At 36.9% G+C, this 6,178-nt stretch overlaps 1 pseudogene; it reads right to left on the reverse strand.

The window, feature by feature from the left end:
• Positions 1-597: 597 nt before the first annotated feature.
• LOC100943231 lies at positions 598-5,743 on the reverse strand (annotated as a pseudogene).
• Between the last annotated feature and the right edge of the window lie 435 nt (positions 5,744-6,178).

Here is a 6,178-nt window from a genome sequence, read left to right on the forward strand (position 1 = left end):
AGACTTTCCTTTTAGGACAAGGCCTAGGTCTGTGAGGATTCAAGCAGCCCTGTAAGACTGTTGACAGCAGTTTCCAAAGGTTCTGAGGTCTGGCCCTTCCTTCCCAGACACTATGTCCATCAAACACACAAAATCTGTCATGTTCTACTTTATACTTTGAAATATGGAATTATATTTTAAATACTTTTAAGGCATATATTTATTACAATGTTCTCTGCCTAGATTTCACATTAGCTTAAAATTCAATTCAGTCTTTACATTTGTCTACTGAGGTCACCACTTCAGCATATTACATAACACCTTCTCCAGCGACCAGTGTGACCTGCCTCCATATGGTGAGCCCCCCGCAGCCTCTCTGTTCCCAGGTGACCCAACTGGATGTTAATACTGATCTCCTACAAGGTAAAAGCTCTTAACTCAAACGTATTGGAAAAGGGGTGAAACTTCTGCAAAGTGCACTTTAAGAAGAGGTACTTTTTGTTTATTAAAAAAAAAAAAAAACAGTGAGTCCTCTAAGATTAATAAAAAGGAATATTCTACAGTTAAGCACATGATTTGGAGTGAAGAATTCGGATGTTGCTCTGCTGGTCCAAGCTGTCAATACTTTTCCTGTTCCTCCTGTGGGCCCCCTTCATCAGGTTATCACAAAGCCTTTCTGTGTGGCATAGAGAATGTCTACGATCCTCCCCAAAGCAGGGCTGTTTTCTCCCTGGTTATTCTCACAAATCACTTCAATGTTCCTTAGCTTTTCGAAGTTGAAATCTCTCTTTTTTCTCCACGTCTTGGACAGTAAGTTTCAACACATTGACCTCCTGCATCAACTCGGCTGCTTGTCATCCTGGTTGCCAACACTGGATTCTTTCCCACACCCGGGGCCAGGCTTAGCAGTAAAGTAGTTCTCTGTGTTGAAATGGGCCTCTGTGGAGCAGTAGGAGCCACCATCTTTCACGCTGAGAGTCAGTCTTTGGTGAGATCTTTTCTCGGCTGTGGTGAATGGGGCTTTCATCTGCATTGCTAGAGCTGCGCGGTTTCTTCCATTTATTCAGAGCTGGAGCAGCAAGAGAGGGAGCCACTGCGGTTTCTTGTCTGGCAGCCACAGGGTCATAGTTCTTTCTGTCATAATTTGCATCAAAAAACTTCTTGAATCTCTGAACAAATTCAAAATTGTCCTGAAACTTTCCTTTTGCTAATTTATCCACAGGAATTATTGTGTCAACACCCATCCTCTTAAATCCTGCTTGTGGTATTTCGAAGTTCTGGATGTATTCGTGTTCCAGCTGAGCTTGAAATTTCACTTTCTTCAAAGTAACAGCCACGGAACAGCTTGTCCATAAGCAGACAATGGGCAGCCCCTGAGCACAACTGTTCTTGGTCAGATTCAACTGCAGAGACTCACTGATCCAGGCCAGTGTATATTGTCGACTTAAGTTATCACTGTAACTGACATTGAGTATACGTTCACTGGCGTCTTCTGCTCTAGGTGGAATCCTGTCCACCACCGACGCTGGTCTCAGGTTCCATCTTTGTCAAGTTCATACCCCCCGACCCCCGCCCTCCAGCCCGCACATTGACCTCACATGCACGCGTTGACATCAAAAGTAAAAATTATTCTTATTGTCACTCTAGAAACACTCAAAATATATTCCCAAGTAAATTTTTATCAGTTCAAAGGACTATTTTTCCTGTGGAATAATCTCTCATTTAAATCAGTATTATTTATTCTATTTGGGGGTGTTTTCCATGAAACTCTTAAAATATTATTTCTAATATCAGACTTTAGAAATTTTTTGAGGTGATTCATTAAAACTATCTCTGAATAATTTGGTTTTTAAAAAACAAGCACCTCCCTCATTTCTTCTGTAATCAAGACTGCAACAGTTTAGTTTAGATTTCAACTTTCTAATAGTTGTACTTTTATCATTAAAAGTTCTAAGAATTATCTCCTAGAAATGAATTTCAATTAATTCAAAAAATTAATTAAATTGGAAGTACACATTTGCTTCCAAATATGACTCTATTTCACAGGAGAATAATAAATCATCATAGAGTGGAAGCCAAGAGTAAGGAAAGTCATAGAATCCAATTTACATTGATGAGGACTATTTTATGGGAAAATGGAAACTTGGAGCTAAATATATATATTAGTTGTAATGAATGTGGAAAAGAAATGGATTTTCAAAATCTTCTATTTTCTTTCCTCTACAGAATTCCTTTAAGTTGTGTAGAATCAGTTGAATGATAGAAGGAAATAAAGACCAGATATAGATCAGTTACATAATCGGTAATCTACTTGCTCTTCCTAAGTGCCCTTCTTAAAACAGTAGAAAGTTAAGTATACATGAAAAAGCGTGAGTATCCTTGAGGGGTATACATCCTGCAATCAGTTAGTACATCTCAGTGGCCTGCCCATCCCTGAACCATGCCGGGAACTGAAACTTGAGCAGTATCTCTCAAGGGGTCAGTGTAATTCCCATGACTCTAACTGGAAAATGTTTACTGATGCAGAGAATAAGCAGAGATAAGTAAGGGTGATAATTTCCTTGCTTGTTTTCAGATAACTAAAGGACTGAATTTATTGACTAAAGAGAGAATTTAATGTTGCCTAGATAAACAAGAAGATATGGAGATGCACGTCACTGTCTTTATGCTAAAGTAGTAAGAAAACTATCACAGGGATCACCAATACCCTCAATACCCCTAAAAGGAAAGTAGATATATAATAAAATTTCAAATTGGATAAAATTTTCTACTTAATAACCTATACAAGTTTATACAGTGATGTTATAATCTGATTAAATTAAATTAATTCTTTTGCATTTCATTTAGTGAAACATAAACAATAAGGGAGTTAATTCAAAATTAAAAAAACTGACAAAAACGAAATAATAAAGGGGAAAATTAAATCTCAAAACTGCATCTGAAGAGAGGAATAGGAGCAAGTCTTCAAAATACACACTAAAATAACAGAAAGATGGATATGTAGATATATAATAATTGAAATGTTTGAAAAGAACTGAAACAAATAGGAAAAATATTCAAAAATGTTTTTTGAAGAGAAAACTTTCTTTAATTATAAAAATATTTAGGAATGTCTTGACTGTTTAAATATCATTAACTCTGCAAAACTGATAAGATCAATAGCAGCTTAAGTATAAATTTTTGAAAATCTATTGATTAAAGATTAGAAATGAATCTCAATGGTATATCTGAAGAATGGAGCAAAATAAAAATTAAAATAATACTTAACAAACATTAGTAGAAGAAAAGAATGTTCTTGAACTAAAGGAAGATGTTAATATCAAATGAAATGTGTCATAAATTACTGGCCAAATGTAATGAAAATAAATCATCGAAACATGCATGAAAAGCTATTTGGTCTTCGCAAATAAAGGATTGTGAATTTAGATGCTTTTCTTCATGGTTCAAACCTATGCAAATATTATTAATATATATAAATATTACAAAAGGGAAAATCTATAATATGATTCAATCCTGAAGAAAGAGAAATTCACAAATGACATTTCTACACAAAAAGATGGAAATTAAAAATCATGTTACAAGATAATGAAAGGATTCCATAGCAGCCTGAGCAAATTTTTTTATCTAGATATAGCCTCTATTAAATATACTATGCGACACATATTATTGAAACAGTTAAATTTATTTCAAATTCTTTCAGATGGCTTACTTCGAGATAAAAGTAGGAATGCTAACCTCCACTCTTTGCAGACTCCCTAACAGCACAGATTTGTAAGTGTTCTGGCTGTTACCAACATTAGATGCACATGATATTTGAAAAGATGACATGAGGAAGAAGTGTGCTTTTTCTGCTTCATTTGGTTTTTCTGGAAAGCACAGTTATGGAGGTACTTGAATTATCTGCAACAACAATGCACACAGGACTTAGAGTTTAGTTCTTAGCTTGAGAAAGAAGGCATGAAGCATCACAGCATTTTGCTAGCATCAGTGGTGTCACGTTAATGTAGTCTTGGAGCCAATAGTTAGAGTGGCACCTTCCTCATCTGTAGGTTAGAGAGATATGACCCATGAGTCAGAATAGTAGAGAATAATATAGTAGGGACATTATGGTTTTCCACCTTTCAAAACCTGAACAGAAGTCTATAATGAAAGAAGGCTAAGTACTGAAAATCCATGTTAAAAATAAGAAAAGGATTAGATGTTGCAATCAATCATTATAGGTGAGCATTCTATGAAACTTACACTTAGCAGGTCACATGTAATATTCCCCTCATCCATGCCCCCAAATTTACATAGTCAAAGGGATGGGCTAAAATAGGCAGGAGGGCAAGTTCTGCAACTGAGCAAATAAACACAACAGCAACCCAAGATCAAGTGGAAGTAGCCTGTATTCAAATAAGTGCTAAAGACACAAGAAAGTTGTTTGACCAGGTGGCTTACTTTTCAGCATGCCTTCTCCTGCTGCACAGTCACTCCTTCTAAAATCACATCACCTGTGCACCTATGGGAAGCTCTGGTGACAAACTGATTGAAGGAAAAAAAAAAACATTTAGAGTGGTTTAAAAATAGTACAATGCTTTAGAACCAGCCAGATGTGGGCCTATTATTGTAATCACACTCAGATGTGATCCAGTAGAAAAGCAAGGGAAAAAGTCCTGCCAAGAGGCAAAATTTTGAGAACTATATCATAGCTTACTTTACTTGGCAATGATTACCTGAATTCATGTATGTACTGTTCTTTCAACAGTGAGTATGACTTAGAAAGTGGTTAAAGACTTTGAGAAAACAAGACTGGAAGATTGAGGCTAAAAGAACTCAACAAAGATGTGAATGATCACTCAGAATAAGAAAAGAAATTGACAAAATGTCCCTCAGTGAATGTTACCACTTGTATACCATCTACAGGGAAGGGTATTCACTATTCAGGTGGTCATTGTGACCCACCGCATAGATATCAGTCAGCCTTGTTCCTTGGCTACACTGATGCTTGCTCAATGGGCAAATGGACCAACTGGCCATGAAGACAGGATGATGGCTATGTATGGATGCAATAACACACCTACTATTGCTCTATAGCAGTGGTTCTCAACCAATCATGTAGCCCTCAAGTAAGACCGTCTGAGAATTTAATCATTATCTGGCCCAGTCCTCATAGACTGTAGCTTTTTGGAGTTTGTTTCCTATTTTAACTCATATTCTACTTCCCAAATCAGTCTTCTAAATTATGCTTCCAGTTAGGCATTGGTCAGGGGAAGGTGACGCTTTTGACAGAGAATAGCTAACCAGAGACATTTTCTTTCTTCAGTGTCATAAACTACCTGCACAGGATGCTGCTTTGAAAAAGCTGTTGTCATCTGGGAGACTTGTTGTCTACATGATGACATCAGGGTATGTGGCTTAAAGATGGGAGTTTAGGTATGAGGCATGGAAGGAGAAACACAGACTTTACTATTCTGTGGCCCACTGTTACTAGAAACTTCTAAAATTCTTTGCATTCTATTATGACTTAACAAAGAAGAACAGCTTAGGTGCACCAGGATGTGGGTTCTGTTTCTCTAGTGTCTGTTCCCCTGACGTCACTGAAATGATTTAATGTTGAAGACATGCTTTGCAGTAAGCCTACCTGTGAGGAGAGAGCAGCTGTCAGTGTCAGGACATTAGCCCACCTTCCGCACAGGGTCTGTGGCCAAGTCTGACTCTGAAATCTTGGCGCTTTAACCTTGGCCTCAATGCTTGGTTCCATGTAACCCACTGGTTCCTGCATTAACTCAGGAATACCTCACTCATATCTGTGAGTGGGAACTTGCCCACCATAATGACTTGAATAAAGTGTTTATAAACAAAACACTTTTTTTATTAAATCATAAACACATGTATACATTAATGCATTTACAGGGTATAATGTGCTGATTTGATGTAGAATTAGGAATGCTTACATTACACTGGTAATGTAATGTAATTCCTTTCTAATGCCATGACCCTTTAATATAGTTCCTCATGTTGTGGTGACCACCAACCATAAAATTATTTTTGTTGCTACTTCATAACTGTAATTTTGCTACTGTTATGAATCATAATGTAAATATCTGATATGCAGGATGTATTTTCATTGTTACAAAGGGGCCACAACCCACAGGATAAGAACCACTGCTCTTTAAGATATAAATTTGCCACGAAATCATAGATTAAAGGCAATTGT

The sequence above is a fragment of the Otolemur garnettii genome, unplaced genomic scaffold, assembly GCF_000181295.1.
Source record: "Otolemur garnettii isolate 467f Iridium unplaced genomic scaffold, OtoGar3 scaffold00040, whole genome shotgun sequence".
Lineage (NCBI taxonomy): Eukaryota > Metazoa > Chordata > Mammalia > Primates > Galagidae > Otolemur > Otolemur garnettii.